This window comes from Trichosurus vulpecula, chromosome 1, assembly GCF_011100635.1.
Source record: "Trichosurus vulpecula isolate mTriVul1 chromosome 1, mTriVul1.pri, whole genome shotgun sequence".
In the NCBI taxonomy this organism is placed as follows: Eukaryota; Metazoa; Chordata; class Mammalia; order Diprotodontia; family Phalangeridae; genus Trichosurus; species Trichosurus vulpecula.
The window spans coordinates 560,632,564-560,649,123 of NC_050573.1; the positions used below are offsets into that span (position 1 = coordinate 560,632,564).

A 16,560-nucleotide genomic window follows, 5' to 3' on the forward strand; every position below is an offset into this window, starting at 1 on the left:
CTGGCAGGAATTCCAAGAATGCTATGTGCTTAGGCAGTCACCAGAAAGTGCAGGGTGCTTTAGCCTAAAGGAAACAAAACTAGCAACAACGTTAGCCAAAACAAAGGACAAAAAGAGTAGACAAGTATGGATTATTATTCTTCAAATAAAATCATCTCACGTTTGGTTGAGATTTCAGTTATGCAAAGATCCAACATCAGAGCCAAACTCAGGTGGGAAATGTTTCTTTTCAAAAGGAACATAATGAGGAAGCCAAGAGGATCCCAGCCTAGATAGAGACTAAGATTGTCCTCTCAGCCTTTCCCCAGATGTACAAGGAAACACAATGGGAAAATTAAACTAAGAGGATCCCATCCTAGGTAGAGACTAGGATTGTCCTCCCAGCCTTTCCCCAAATGTACAAATTTTCATCCATTAATCACACAAGGTCACCTTCACTCTGAGTGGCTTGTGGGCTTGCAGGAGCAGTTCTTATTTCCCTATTTCTCCTGTTATCAAGTCCTTTATCTCTATACATTCTGTATAATTCATTGGTTGGAATGCCGTCTATCATTTCAAAACCTACCCCTGCTCTCAATAGAGCAGTAAACATTTCTTTCCTTGTTACTCTCCTTTGGCACCAAGTTTGCTGGTTATTCACCCTTCTCTCTCGAGGAGATCTATCCCTTCCCCAGTCACCTAAGTCATGTAACTGTAAAATCTTATTTATCACTGTTGTAAGACAGCTCCCTACTTCTCCAAGTAATAAATTCAAAATTAGTTGTTTATAAGCAGGGGGAGCTGTCCTAATTATTAAATTCCTATGAGGCAGTCCCATTGGATCATTGTAATATTTGTCTGCGGTTCCTATCATAATGGCAGTCTTCATCACCTCCTCCTTTAGTCTCATGATACAATCTCTAAGTGAATACCAGGGTCTGTGCTCAGTGGGCCACATAGAATCAGTAGCATATCTCTTATTGCATCCCACAGCGGCTAACGCCAACAGAGTAGTCCTGCTATCACCATCTCCTTGCTGATGATGTTCCCTAAAAGCTTGTTGAACTAGAGGATCATGGCTGATACCTATGAATCTCATGCAGTCTGTCCTATCTACTGATATTCCACTGGCCCCTTGATCACTGAGTCTTACCATCCAAGATATCAATGGTTCTCCTATTCTTTGGCTGAATCTACTCAAAATATCTGTGACCTCTTGCGGTGAGAAATCTTCCTGAATTTCCCTTGTAACTGAATCTTCACCTCGGGTTTCTGTCTTCCTCCTTTGTATGGGTCGAGCCCTTGTCTGATCATTTAACCATCTCCTATTCTCTGTGTGAGGCACATCCTGAACCCCAGTAGTGTTTTGTGCCTCAGCCCCTAACATTGTCTCATTTTCCCCCCACTCACTTCCTCTGCCACCATGGCTAGGACGAAGCAGGCAGTCAGGCTCTTTCTGGGCTGGGTTGAAATGCACTCTGGGCTTTTTTGGTCTCCTGTTGCTCTTAGCCACATTAATAGAAAAGTTCTCATTTGAGTCAGTTTGGTCTCCTGCTATCTGAGATTCCCCTTCTTGCTGTGGGGTAGGAGTGCCCCCATGTCTTTCACTTAATCTCAATCTTTCGTATACTAGCCGGTAGGCTGATAACACTATCCAGCTTTGCCTAGATAGTGATGCCCCTGACTGAATCCCAACTTCTTGTAAGCACTTTTCCAAATCCCTAGGATCTCCTCTCCATAGCCTTGGTTCCCAGTTTTCACAGGGTCCAGCTTTTTTAGCCAATTCTTTTGCTAGGGAGGAATAATATGGATCCTCCCATCCTGGGATATTCATCTCTTCCTCTGAAATTGTTCTGCTTCTAAATAGAGATCTTATACCTAGCGATCCCATCCTGGTCGCCAAATGTATTAGGAGGGCAGAGTTTATAATCTCAAAGAGGATCATAAACATGTCTGAAAGGTTCGGAACCGCCGGATATAAGAAACTCTCAAAGTAGAAGGCAGAAGAATCAAAACATATATTTAGGCTCCACAGTAACCAACCCATGAACCAGCAACCCCATTTTGATATATTGATCAAAAGCTTCCAGGCCCAATAAGTACGTCTTGAAAGAGTAACCAGGAGGCTACAGAGAAGCATGATTGCATAAAGCAAAATCATGCTTCCCCCTCTATGGTAAAAAGATTACCCACTGGCCTGAAGTCCTTGTTCAGCTTCCTCCCGTAGGTCAGCTCTGCTACTGGCAGCTCCTGCTTCAGCTGTGGCTGTGGCTATGGCTGTGGCTGTGGCAGCCTCTGGCTCCAACGGGAGCTGCTTTTAACCATCCAGCTTCTGCGGGGGTGTAAGGTACGCCGGGGAAAGCACAGGTTCTTTCAATCTGCTTAAGCAAGGTGAAGGGGTTGACCGGGAAAGCACAGGTTCTTTCCATCAGCTTAAGCAAGGGAAGCAAGGTGAAGGGGCCGACAAGCTTACTCCAGTCCAACATACAAACAGCATTCAGTTCAGGGGAAAAAGCCAAACTAGTCAAGGCCACTTGTTGACTAAGTGCTAAGAAGCCCATTTTTGGTTGCCAATACAATTCTCTATCCACTTTTCCCAAGGCATTTATAAAAGTGTTAAACAAAACAATGCCAAGCAAAGGTCCTTGGGGACTTTGCATTTCTGTGATGGGAACACCTTTGCTCCCCATGAAAATTATATTTGTTTTTATTGTTTCTTTAAATGATATTGTGACCAGTCTCAAAACTTAATGGTCTTATTACACCAACAGTTCACGCTATTAACATCACTTCCTGGATGCTCATATAAAAAATAAATCTAGGCACAAGGAACACCAGATGTGTTCTCTGAAACTTGGCCAACAGATTCCAAGGTAACTCAGACAAGGGGGCTTCACTCAGCTGAATAAATTCATAAGTGTCCTCATTGCCTATTCTCATTGAATAACTCCCTTCTATAGGTAAATCAATCTCTAACACTGTTGAATGACATGCGCGTCTCATTTTATTCCAAAAAAATGTAAACCGCCAAGGGACTGGCCCAAGTCATACACATCAAAGAACTACTCTAAACCTCTCAACATGTTTAAATTGTGCTGAAAACACTATTCACAAAATCTGTCATCCAATGAGTTCTAAATACATTCTATTTTATCACTGATTAGTCTACATCATTTCATCTTATCCATAAGAATCACTTTTTCAAAAGCTTTGCAAAAATGCAGGCAAACTATATTCATTACATTCTCCTCATATTTTCTTTTAGTAACTCTGTCAAAAAAGAAAATGAGAATATTCAGTCATGACCTCTTCTTGATGAAGCTATGCTGGAGGTTTATAATCACTGCTTATTTTTTCACATGTTCACCAGCTCTATGTTTAGTTATACATTCTAGAATTTTCATAGGAACTGAACTCACTGTCCTACGATTTTAATATTCTATCTTCCTTCTTTTTTTAATGAGGAAAATGTAAATTTCATGGTAGCATTCTAGTGTCTTTGATTTTTCTAATATTAATGACACTGAACCATCAATCACTTATATCTTTCTCTGCTTTTTGTAGCAATGATGTAGTTAATCTAGTTTTGATGACATGAATTAATAATAGGCAACTATCTCCTAACATATCTCAAAATTCTTATATTTTCAACATTACCTTCTAAGATATAATTAAAGCATATTATACCATGGTACATTATTATTTTTAACAGTAATAGAAACCATAAAAGCTTTAAGATTTGTAAAATATTTTACAAATATTACCTCATTTAATGCTCATAATACTCCTGTGAGTTATATGCTATCATCAATCCCATTTTACATATGGGAAACTGAGGCAAACAGAGGTTAAATGACTTGCATAGGAGCACACCATTAGTAAGAGTCTGAAGACATATATGAATTCAAATCTTCTTTATTTCAGGTGTGTAACGGCAAGCAAAGCGGGACTTTTTGCTGTTTTTTTGTAATTTTGGAGTGCTTCTCAGCACTAAAGTAATCAAGTGCCTTTGATTAAGCCTTGCCTTTGGTTGAATCAGGAGTCTTGATTGCATTGGGAGTATTTGGTGACTTGCTTGAGCCACAGTAAGGCCTAAGTCACTTGGGTGAGTCACGTGGTTGTGATGTCCTCTGACCCAGAAGAGGTGTATATATCCTTGGAGGTTGGTGCTTTGCTTTCGGGGCTCCCTCATTGGAAGAGCATTCCTTGATTTCACAAAATGAGACTCCAAGTAGCCTTAAGGATCCCTCCTCCAGGCTTTGAAAACAAAATGTTGGTGAATCTCTCTCTGGTAACTGTGTATGTACTTCCTTGGTCAGACAGCTAGAAGCCTTGTCTGCTGATCTGTGTTATTTGTTCTGTTTATATAATTTCTGCTTGTAATTTCTGTTTGTGTTTTCTCTGAAGTTCAGGGAGAATCCACCAATCACCTCCTGAAAGAGATCTGCCAAAATTGGAAAACTAATGCAATGTAGGTGGAATTGTAAACTGATCCAGCCACTCTGGAGAGCAATTTGGACCTATGCTGCTGATCTAGCACTACCACTAATAGATCTATATCCCAAAGAAATCATAAAAAAATAAAAAGGACCCACATTGACAAATATATTTATAGCAGCTCTTTTTGTGGTGGCCAAGAATTGGAAATTGAGGTCATGCCCATCAACTGGTGAACAGTTGAATGAGTTGTGGTATATGAATATAATAGAATACTATTATACTATAAAAATGATGAGAATATGGATTTCAGAAAAACCTAGAACAACTTATATGAATGGATGCTGAGTGAAGTGAACAGAAGCAGGAGAACATTGTACACAGTAACAGCAACATTGTGCGATGGTCACCTTTAACAGACTTAGCCCTTCTCAGCAATACTATGATCTTACACAATTCCAAAGAACTCATGATGGAAAATGCTGTCTATATCCACAGAAAGAACTATGGAGTCTGAATGCAGCTTGAAGTATATGATTTTCTCTCTTTTTTCCTTTCTCATTTTTTTTCCTTTCTGATTATTCTTTCACTACATGACTAATGTGGAAATATTTTTAATATGATTGCTTGCCATCTTGGGAAGGGGGGAGAAAGAGAAAAATATTTGGAACTCAAAATCTCATAAAAGGGAATGTGGAAAACTGTCTCTACATAAAATTGGAAAAATATTGTTAAGTGGAAATAATGATGATGGTGATAAAGAAGAGGAGGAATAAAAAACAAGATCTCAAAATGAAAACTGTTGGAAATATTATAGCCAAATTTCAGACCCTCCAGATCAAGGAGAAAATACTGAAAGTAGCCAAGCAACAATTCAAATATCATGGAGTAATAGTCAGAATAACACAAGATTTAATATCTTCTACCCTACAGGCTTCTTTCTGAACTCATCCGATGATTGAAATTGCTCTGTGAGTTAACCAGTTACCTATTCATTTTCTTTTTTTCATAAATATATTTAATTTATTTAGTATATTTAGTTTTCAGCATTGATTTTCACAAGAGTATGAATTATGAATTTTCTCCCCATTTCTACCCTCCCACCAACTCCAAGATGCCATATATTCTGGTTACCCCATTCCCCAGTCTGCCTTTCCTTTTGTCACCCCACTCCCCTCCCATCCCCTTTTCCCTTACTTTCTTGTAGGGCAAGATAAATTTCTATGCCCCATTGCCTGTATATCTTATTTCCTAGTTGCATGCAAACACTTTTTTTTTGAACATCTGCTTTTAAAACTTTGTGTTCGAAATTCTCTCCCCTCTTCCCTCCCAACCCAATCTCCCTAAAAAGGCCAGCATTCCCATCAGCTATCCTAATACTGAGGTCTCATTAATCATACACATCATTTTTCCATGTAGGAATATAAAGAAAACTTCAACTTTAGTAAGTGCCTTGTGATTTCTCTTTCTTGTTTACCTTCACATGCCTCTCTTGATTCTTGTGTTTGAAAGTCAAATTTTCTATTCAGTTCTGGTCTTTTCACTGAGAAAGCTGGAAAGTCCTCTATTTTACTGTAAATCCATATTTTGCCTTGGAGCATGATACACAGTTTTGCTGAGTAGGTGATTCTTAGTTTTTTTTTTTAATTGTCTTAACAGGCCATTTTTATTTGAATTTTATTTTCTTATTTTGCCTTGGAAATTCTTCCTTGGGCATTCATAACATGTCTATATTTTAGGATCTTATTACCTTACCAATTATAAACTTGTTATTTAATGTTACATTTTAAAAATTATCTTATCTTAGTTATAGTATGTTTTGCTCTTAGTTTTCTTTATTGTATTAGAATGTTGCTGTTTCTTCCTCACAGTAGGAATTTGTTTTATCTTAATTTTTTTGTATTTCAGCTTTTTTATTAAAGAACTTTTGCTTTCAGTGCTTTTATATTTATAACTCTTTGGTAATGTTTTGAGACATTATTGACTTTTGGTTTTTAATGTTTCCCAAATTATTTTTTGATTTACCTTGTACTTTTTTTTGTTCTTTTTTACTTTGTTTTTGAACATCTGTTTTTAAAATTTTGAGTTCCAAATTCTCTCCCCTTTTCCCTTCCCACCCACTCTCCCTAAGAAGTCAAGCAATTCAACATAGGCCACATGTGTGTCATTATGTATAACCCTTCTACAATACTCATGTTGTGAAAGACTAACTATATTTTGCTCCTTCTCAACCCATCACCCTTAATTGAATTTTCTCCCTTCACCCTGTCTCTTTTCGAAAGTGTCTGTTTTTGATTACCTCCACCCCCATCTGCCCTCTCCTCCATCATCCCCCCCCCCCTTTTTTTATCTTCTTCCCTCTTCTTTCCTGTGGGGCAAGATACCCAATTGAGTATGTATGGTATTACCTCCTCAGGCCAAATGTGATGAGAACAAGATTCACTCATTCCCCCCTCATTTGCCCTCTCCCCTCCTCCCACACAACTGCTTCCTCTTGCCACCTTTATGCGAGAAAATCCACCCCATTCTCTCTCCCTATCACCCTCTCTCAATATATTCCTCTCTCATTCCTTAATTTGATTTTATTTCTTTTAGATATCTTCCCTTCATCTTCAACTCACCCTGTGTCCGCTCTCTCTCTCTCTCTCTCTCTCTCTCTCTCTCTCTCTCTCTCTCTCTCAATAAATATATATATATATATGTATATATATATACATATATATACACATACATATATACATACATACACATTCACTTATATATAGAGAGAGATATAGATAAACATATATATATATATATATATATATATATATATATATATATATATATATGCATATTCCCTTCAGCTACCCTAATACTGAGGTCTCATGAATCATACATGTCATCTTTCCATGTAGAAATGGAATCAAAACAGTTCAACTTTAGTAAGTCCCATGCAATTTCTTTTTCTTGTTCTTTTTCTTGATTACCTTTACATGTTTCTCTTGATTCTTGTGTTTCAAAGTCAAATTTTCTATTCAGCTCTTGTCTTTTCAATGAGAAAACTTGAAAATCCTCTATTTTATTGAAAATCCATATTTTGCCTTGGAGCATGATACTCAGTTATGTTGGGTAGGCTATTCTAGGTTTTAATCCTAGCTCCATTGACATCCAGAATATCGTATTCCAAGCCCTTCGATCTCTTAATGTAGAAGCTGCCAGATCTGGGGTTATTCTGATTATGTTTCCACAATACTCAAATTGTTTCTTTCTGGCTGCTTGCAGTATTATCTCCTTGATGTGGAAACTCTGGAATTTGGCTACAATATTCCTAGGAGTTTTCTCTTTGTGATCTTTTTGAGGAGGTGATCTGTGGATTCTTTCAATTTCTATTTTACCCTCTGGCTCTAGAATATCAGGGAAGTTCTACTTGATAATTTTTTGAAAGATGATATCTTGGATCTTTTTTTGATCACAGCTTTCAGGTAGTCCAATAATTTTTAAATTATCTCTCCTGGATCTATTCTCCAGGTCAGTGATTTTTCCAATGAGATGTTTCACATTGTCTTCCACTGTTTCATTCCTTTGCTTCTGTTTTATAATATCTTGATTTCTCATAAAGTCACTTGCTTCCACTTGCTGCAATCTAATTTTTAAGGTAGTATTTTCTTCAGTGGTCTTTTGGACTTCCTTTTCCATTTGGCTAATTCTGCCTTTCAAGGCATTCTTCTCCTCATTGGCTTTTTGAAGCTCTTTTGACATTTGAGCTAGTCTAGTTTTTAAGGCGTTGTTTTCTTCAGTATTTTTGGGGTCTCCTTTAGGAAGTCATTGACTTGTTTTTCATGGTTTTCTAGAATCATTTGCATTTCTCTTCCCAATTTTTCCTCTACTTCTCTGACTTGCTTTTCCAAATCCTTTTTGAGCTCTTCCATGGCCTGAGAACAGTTCATATTTTTCTTGGAGGCTTTTGATATAGGCTCTTTGACTTTGTTGACTTCTTCTGGCTGTATGTTTTGGTCTTCTTTGTCACCAAAGAAAGATTCAAAAGTCTTAGTCTGAACCTGAGTCCATTTTCACTGACTGGCCCTGTTCCTGGGCCACTACTTGAACCTTGAGTTTTTCTTCAGGGCATGACTCCTTGTAGAGTAGAGAGTACTTTTTTTCAAGCTTGAGAGGATGTGCTGTTGTTTCTAGAGCTATTTCTGAACAGCAAGCTCTGTCACACTAGTGCTACTCCTCTCCCAAGAACTGCCAACCCAGACCTGACTCAGATCTTAAGCAGCCTCTGCACTCCAGCTCTGATACACTACTTAATTCATCCCAACAGATGAGCCTGGGGCCAGAAGCAACTGCAGTTGTAGCTCTTAAGCAGCCTCAGAGCTGCATCACTTCTGCTGTCTCCAGGGTGGTGGCCATACAGGAACTCCTTTCACTCTGTCCCCTGCAGCTTTTCCCACTAACCTTCTCTCTTGTCTTTGGTGTTTGTGGGTTGAGAAGTCCTGTAACTGCCACAGCTCACTGATTCAAGTCACTGGGGCCTGTTCCCCCTGGCTCCCAGTCTGTTTGGTCTGGGCGTATCCCACACTGGGCTCTGCTCAGCTCTGCTGCCAGCTCCATGGGATAGACTTTACCCAGCAACCATCCAGGCTATCATGGGCTGGAGTTCTGCTTCCCTCTGCTATTTCATGGGTTCTGCAATTCCTCCCTGTTGTCTTTGGTGTTTGTAGGTTCAAGAAGTCTGGTAACTGCCACAGCTCATTTATTCAGGATGCTAGGGCCTGTTCCGCTAGGCTCCTGATCTTATTGGTCCAGGCATGGCTCACCCTGGGCTCTGCTCCACTCCACTCCAAGTTCCATGCAGTAGATATTACCCAGCAACCATCCAGGCTGTCCTGGGCTGGATCCCTGCTTCCCTCTGCTATTTTGTGAGTTCTGCAGTTCTCTAATTTGTTCAGAGCCATTTTTATAGGTTTTTGGAGGGACCTGGAGGGGAGTTCATGCAAGTCCCTGCTTTCCAGCAGCCATGTTGGCTGCTATCTATTAATTTTCTAATCTGAAGGCCAAAGTGGGGGAAGCATGGAGGGCAGTACCTAAACCTTACTGTGATTCAAATTGGCTTAAAAAAGGAATAATGTACACACTCCATTGAGTGTAGAAATCTATCTTACCATCCAGGAAAATAGGAATTGAAAGGGATAAAATAAGGGAGGGAGATGATAACAGGGAGGGCAGTTTGGGGGAGGTAAAAGTCAAAAGCAAAATGCTTTTGAGAATGGATAGAGCAAAAGGAGAGACAGAAAGGGGGAGAGGGGATTAAGATGATGTTACAAAGCTGGTAACCACTTCTGTGAAAAAAAAAAAAACTTATGGTGAATTTTTCTCATATGGACTTCATATCTCAAACATATTAAAAACAGAATCAAATTTAGAGAAATAAGAACCATTTCTCAATTAATAAATGGTCAAAGCATATGATCAATTTCCAGGCAAAGTAATCAAGGCTATCTATAGTCATGAAATAAATTCTCTAAATCACTATTGATGAGAGGAATGCAAATTAAAACAACTCTGAGCTACTACTTCCCACCTGTCAGATTGGCTAATATGACAGAAAATAAAAGAAAATGAGAAATATTGGAGGCAGTGTCGGGAAATTAAAACACTAATGCACTATTTATGAAGTTGTATCAGCATGTAAGTATTGATTCAACTGTTCTGGAGAGCAATTTGGGACTATGCCTAAAGGATTCAAAACATTTGAGTGAACAATACCACTACTAGGTCTCTCTCCCAAAGAGCTTAAGAAAAAATAAATGGATCTACATGCGCAAAAATATTTATAGAACCTCTTTTATTGGTGGCAAAAAATTGGAAATTGAGGGGATGTCAATCAATTGGGGAATGACTGAATAAACTGTTGCATATGATTGTGATGGCATGTTATTGTCTTATAAGAAATGATGCACAGAATGCTCTCAGTAAAATTCAGAAAGACTTACATGAACTGATGCAAAGTGAAATGAGCAAAACCAGGAGAACATGGTAGGCAGTTAACAGCAATATTATGTGATGATCTACTATGAATAACTTAGCTGCTCTCAACAACATAATGATCCAAGAAAATTCTGTAGGATTTATGGTGAAAAGTGTTGTCCATCTCTAGAGAAAAAACTGGTGGAACCAGTGGAAGCTAAGGACAGATTAAAGATACTTTTTTTCTTTACTTTCTTGATTTTTTTATTGTTTATTTTCTGTCTATGTTTTCTTTCATGGAATGACTTACATGAAATGTGTTTTGCATAACTACATATGTATGTCAAATTCCTTGCCTTCTTAATGAGGGAGGATAGGTAGGAAGGGAGAGAATTTGAAACTAAAAATTTGAGAAAAAATGTGTTTTAAATTGTTTTTGTATGTAGTTGGGAAGAATAAAATACTAAAGGAAAAAGGGAAAAAAAGCATCCATAATTATGGTGTAACCCTATCCTATTACATTTGTATACAAGACTTTTTTTAGCCATTCTCCCAAATTATGTGAATTTACTTTGTCTCCTCTTTTAGTTTAACTTTGCTTTTTCTTCAGAGTTTTTACTAATTTTTTGTGAGGTGATGTTTTAGTGTGGATCTCCATTCTTTTCCTTCTTTTTAGTTATTCTTATCTGTTTGGTACATCTCTTGTTTTGTGATAGTGTAGGGAAGCTAAGTCTTTGCATAATCTTTGATACAGCCAATTTAGCAGAAATAGAACATAACATCATTGTGGCTGTTCAAAAGTAAGGGTTTCAGAAGAAAAAGGAGAATTTAACTACAGATTTAAAGTTGGTGGGTGTTTCCGCTAGAACTTAAAATGCAGGAATGACAGACTTCTGATCAGGAACAGAGTAAACCTAAAAGATTTGGAAAATATGTTAGTCTGATATCCCGTGAATATGATAAAAATATTTTTAAACAAAAGAAAATGTAAAAAGAGAATTGCTTCCATATATCTTTTATGCTAGATAAATTGGAGACTATAATGAAGGAAGAAAAATAGGTTTGTGAATAAATTCAGAAGAACTAAAATCTGAGAAAAGATACATGAATTAAATCCATGGTCTAAGTTGCTTGTTTAAATTATTCAATGAATAGACATCACACAAGGTAAAATAAACAATAAAATGAAAGAAACTGAATTGAATCTCATAGATATCACTGAGATTTTGGGAAGCTATGAAGGAAGAATTTACATCCCAAATTTGAATTATCCTAATTCCTATACCAATCAATTATCTATTTTTGGACTCCAGGTAATTTGTAGGCAAAATCGAACTAATAAACCTAAAACCCAATGATTGGATTATATGTAGAGAATCTGTAATATAATACTGGGTTTTGAATTGGAAGCCTTCAATTAAGCTACAACTTCATATATTTGGTTTCACTGAATAGAAATATAGATTTAAAAAGTCTGTTTATGTGGTAAATTTCTAGAATTAAATTATAAACACAAAGCATTGTATTATAAATATCATACTGGTTAACAGGCATTTTTTGGAGATTAAATGCAAAAACCAGTCAAACTATTCAAATTCTGACCTTTCAAAACACTAAGTTTGTATAAAACAAAATTTTGAAAACCAACATTTGCCTTTAAAGTCTTAAAAGCTTTTCAGTCCCAGTTGAAGAACTAACATGTAAATCCTAAAATTACACCTCTCTATTTCAACTGCTACTTCATTATAGAACCAATTACTAAACGAATATCCAAAGTAGAATAGTTTCAGTACAAAATAAAAACAACATGCTAAGAAAATTAACAACACTTGTGCAGAAAGCCTCAATATGTTGTCAAAAAATTCAGAATTAACTTTCCATAATAGTGAAAAACAGGAACTCTCTGTAACTTCCTAATACTCAAAACAATAACTATAGTCCATAACACTGGAAGGTTCAGCAGAGATGATTCAAAGCCCTACTTCTTCTAAAGTGATGTACTCTTTTGTCTTCGAAGTAGTTGTCTTGTGTGATAAGAGCATTTCTCAGTCCTGTGTCTGGAGTAAACAAATGGGATACTACTGTCTGTGTTCTTCAGTCCACCAGTTTCTTTTGTTGGCCATTCCTGGAAGACTGTGTGACCTCATGGAAGGAGTACTTGTCAGCAGGACTTTACCTCCTATGTCTACTTCACTGAAATGGTAATTCACAGCTTTGTAAGCCAGAAGTATAATGTAGCTCCTTTGTTTCCCAGCAGGCCATTGTGGAGGTACCTGGTAGTTAGTTATAGGTAGCTGATATCCAGCAAGGAGTTGGACTGGTGAATTGAGTTGGGATGAGGAAGATATGCCCGAACATACTGAGTGATGGGGTTCATCATAAATTTTGTTTCCTGACTGCCAGTCCCAGTTGCAACTTTTTACCATGAAAATGTATCTGTGATTCTATTTTCTGCACATCACCACCATTATAAAATTAAAGAAATCCATAGCCTTTGGACACACCAGTTTGATCAGTGATTATCTTCACTTCATTTGTAGAACCATATCTAGCAAAGAAGTTTCTAATTTCTGTTTCATCTATCCTAACATCAATTCCACCAAGGAAGACTGTATATGGAATGATTTTGCCTTCTAGTAAAACATATCCTTGGCTGGCTGTGTCTGATGATGATTGGGCCCGGCTTCTCTTGAGATGGTGGAGTTTTGCATCTCAGTGTTTTCATGAGACCTGATCTAGGCTAGCAATGTCTCTTCCTGCGACGATTAAAGCCCCCAACAGAGCATTGGTGTAGGACCAGGGAAATTAAACCCAGCCTGGTCTGGTCCAATCTGTCCCACAGCGCCCCTAGCTGACTCTCTCTGCCCTGGAAGAGCCCGGCAGGTGGAGAGTCCCTGACCTTGGCTGGGGCTGGCCCTAAGCTCTCTCTTCAAAAGCTGGTTTTATAAGGGGAAAAAATAACAAAATATATAAAACTTTGGTTAATACAATAAGAAAAAAAAGAAAGAAAGAAATCCAAATTATTGGTATCAAAAATGAAAAGGGTGAATTCATCACCAATGAAAAAGAAATTAAAGCAATAATTAGGATCTATTTCTCCAACTGTATGCCATAAATCTGACAATTTAAGTGTAATAGATGAATATTTACAATATACATATATTATGCAGATTAAAAGAAGAGGAAATAAAATTCTTAAGTAACTTCATTGTAGGGCAAAAAAATTGAACAGGTGCTCCACAAACTCCCTAAGAAAAAAAAAATTCCAGGGCCAGATGGATTTATGAGTGAATTCTACCAAGCATTAAAACACACACACACACACACACACACACACGCACACACACTTAATTCCAATACTGTATAAACTATTTTCAATAACTAGGCAAAAAGAAAATGTTCTGCCAAATTCCATTTATGATACAAACATGGTGCTGATACCTAAACGAGGAAGAGGCAAAACAGAAAAAAAATTTTGACAAATTTCCCTAATGAATATCGACACAGAATTTTTAAGTGAAATATTAAGAAAAAGATTACTGCAATTTATTGCAAGGATAATATATGACCAGGTGGGCTTTAAACTGGTAGTGCAAGGCTGGTTCAACATTAGGAAAACTATCAGCATAATTGACCATATCAGTAACAAAACTTATGGAAATCAGATGATTATTTCATTAGATGCAGACAAAATCTTTTGACAAAATACAGTACCCATCAATTCCTATCAAAAACTTTAGGGAGCAGAAAAATAAATGGAGGTTTTTTCTTAAAATGATAGGTAGTATATCTATAACCATCATCAAGCATTATATGTAATGAGGATAAGCCATAAACTTTCCCAATATGATTAGGGTAGGGGTGAAACAATTAGGCCCATTATCACCACTATTACCCAATATAGTACCAGAAATGTTAGCCTGAAGAAGAGCAGAAAAAGAAATCGAAAGAATTAGAATAGACAATGAGGAAACAAAACTATTACTCATTGCCGATCATGTGGTGGTATACTTAGAGAATCCTAGAAAATCAACTAAAAAAGCTATTTTAAACAATGACTTCAGCAAAGTTGTGGGATATAAAATGAATGAACATAATTTAAAAACATTTCTCTATGTTACCAACAAAAGTCATCAAGAAGAGATAGAAAGAGGAACTGCATTTAAAATAAGTGTAGACAATATAAATTATTTGGGGGTCTAGGTGTCAAGACAAACCCAGAATTACATGAACACAATTACAAAACAATTTTCTTTTTTTTTTTCATGCAGCCCCTCGGAGGGCAGGGGAAAAATTGCGGTGGGTTGTGAGGCCACCATGTTAAGAAAAGTCACATGGAGTGCAAGAGTAGAAGATACAAAGACAGGCAAAGGGGTGGGTGCAGTGACTGGCTGGGGCAACTGCTAGGGAAGGATTCACCACATCTAGCATGGGCAGGAATGGACCCCCAGGGGGGCAGGTCTACACAAAGGCTTCCTCCCCTACAGCAGGATGGAGCTAGAACCTGCCTCTGTTCCAGGCTTCAGCTACAGAGGGCTCCTAGGCAATATTAGGAACTGTCTTACCACACTTTACTCCTACCTCAAGACATATTAAGACAGCAGTCCCTCTGGCAGATCTCAGAAAGTCAAGGAGCAGCCCCTGTGCCTTCTGACAGGACCAAGAAGGCCCTGGGTGAGGGGAAGGAAAAAAGAAGTGTAGCCTCAAACCTCTTTCTCCTGCACATCTAGGAGGAGGGGGAAGGTGAAAGCCACAGTCATCTTTTGACTCCATGCCCTCCCATACCCAGAGCGACCAGTAAAACACTTGGAGGCCATTATGTTTTTTTTTAAAGGCAAACAGTTACAGTGTCCTACATGCAAAGAGTTTTAAATTTAAAGACATTAAAAAAAAGCTGTCTGAGCCCCCAGGGGACTGAACATTGATGGCCAGACTGACCACTGCTTGTGGCTTTGCATGTCTATTGCTGCTTTCCTTCCAAAAGCAAGCTCTCCAGCCTGTGCCCTACATCCTCAAGCCCTGCCCCTCCCATTGCTCCAGGGTTTTCCCAAGCTCGAGTAGATCAGCTTTGCAAAGAAAGGAGAGAGGACGAGAGGAAGGAGCAGCCAGAGATCCAGTCAGATATTCTAAAAACTCTTGAGGATCTCCTCTGCCACAATACAAGACCAAACATTGGCTGACACCTTCATTTCTCTGATCTCCTTACCAATCTCCTCCATGAAGTAGATTACAAAGTCCACCAGTTTATGTTTGTACATTTGCTCTGTGTGAAAGTTTGTAATCAGAAAACTGGTATCATAATCCTCCACAGGCTCCTTATGCAAGATAAAGTTCTCTGCTCTCATCATCATGAGGCACATGAAGTCATGGCAAAGGATCTTCTCAATCTCATCAGCCTGTTTCACAGCAATGCTGAGTCAAACAGAATAAGAACTTGTTCCTTCTCATTCTTGCTAATGGTCACAGGTTGTAACAGGAGTTTTTTTATACCCTGACTTCCACCTCTGGCTTGTTGTGCTTCTCCACAAGTTGGGAGGAGAAATTCTCCAGGCAAAGTGCAGCCTGCAGTGTGGCCAGAATGGCATTAAGGTAGCAGTGAAGAGTAGCAGTCATTGTTGGGGCTAGCTAGGCTAGAAAGGGAAGTGAAGGAGTCCACAAAACCATTTTCATGAAAATAAAGTCAGATCTAAATATTTGGAAAATATCAGTTGCTAAAATAATAAAAAAGACAGTTCTACATAAATTAATTTACTTATTTAGTGCCGTACCAATCAAATTACCAAAAAAAAAATACAAAGCTATAAAAAATTTAAAATAAAATACATCCTGAAGAATAAAAGGTCAAGAATATCAAAGGAAATCATAATTTTAAAAACAAATCTACAATGGGAGATATCCTAGTGGTACCAGATCTAAAACTGCATTATAAAACACAAATTGACAAAATGATTTAGTAGTGGCTAATAAATAGTGTTGGATCAATGGAAAAGGTTAGGTACAGAAGACACAGTAGTAAAAAATATTACAGTAATCTGCTATTTGGTAAACCCCCAAACTCCAGCTTCTGGGACAACGAGTCACTATTTGACAAGAACTTCTGGGAAAACTGGAAAATAGTATGGTGGAAACTAGGCATAGACCAATACCTCACACATATGCCAAGATAAGATCAAAATAAGTATATGAACTAGA

General features: G+C 37.8%; 2 pseudogenes; both read right to left on the reverse strand.

Annotated features, from left to right (window-relative positions):
* Positions 1-12,324: 12,324 nt before the first annotated feature.
* On the reverse strand, positions 12,325-13,079 carry LOC118841825 (annotated as a pseudogene).
* Positions 13,080-15,494: 2,415 nt separating this feature from the next.
* On the reverse strand, positions 15,495-15,981 carry LOC118834423 (annotated as a pseudogene).
* Positions 15,982-16,560: the final 579 nt, after the last annotated feature.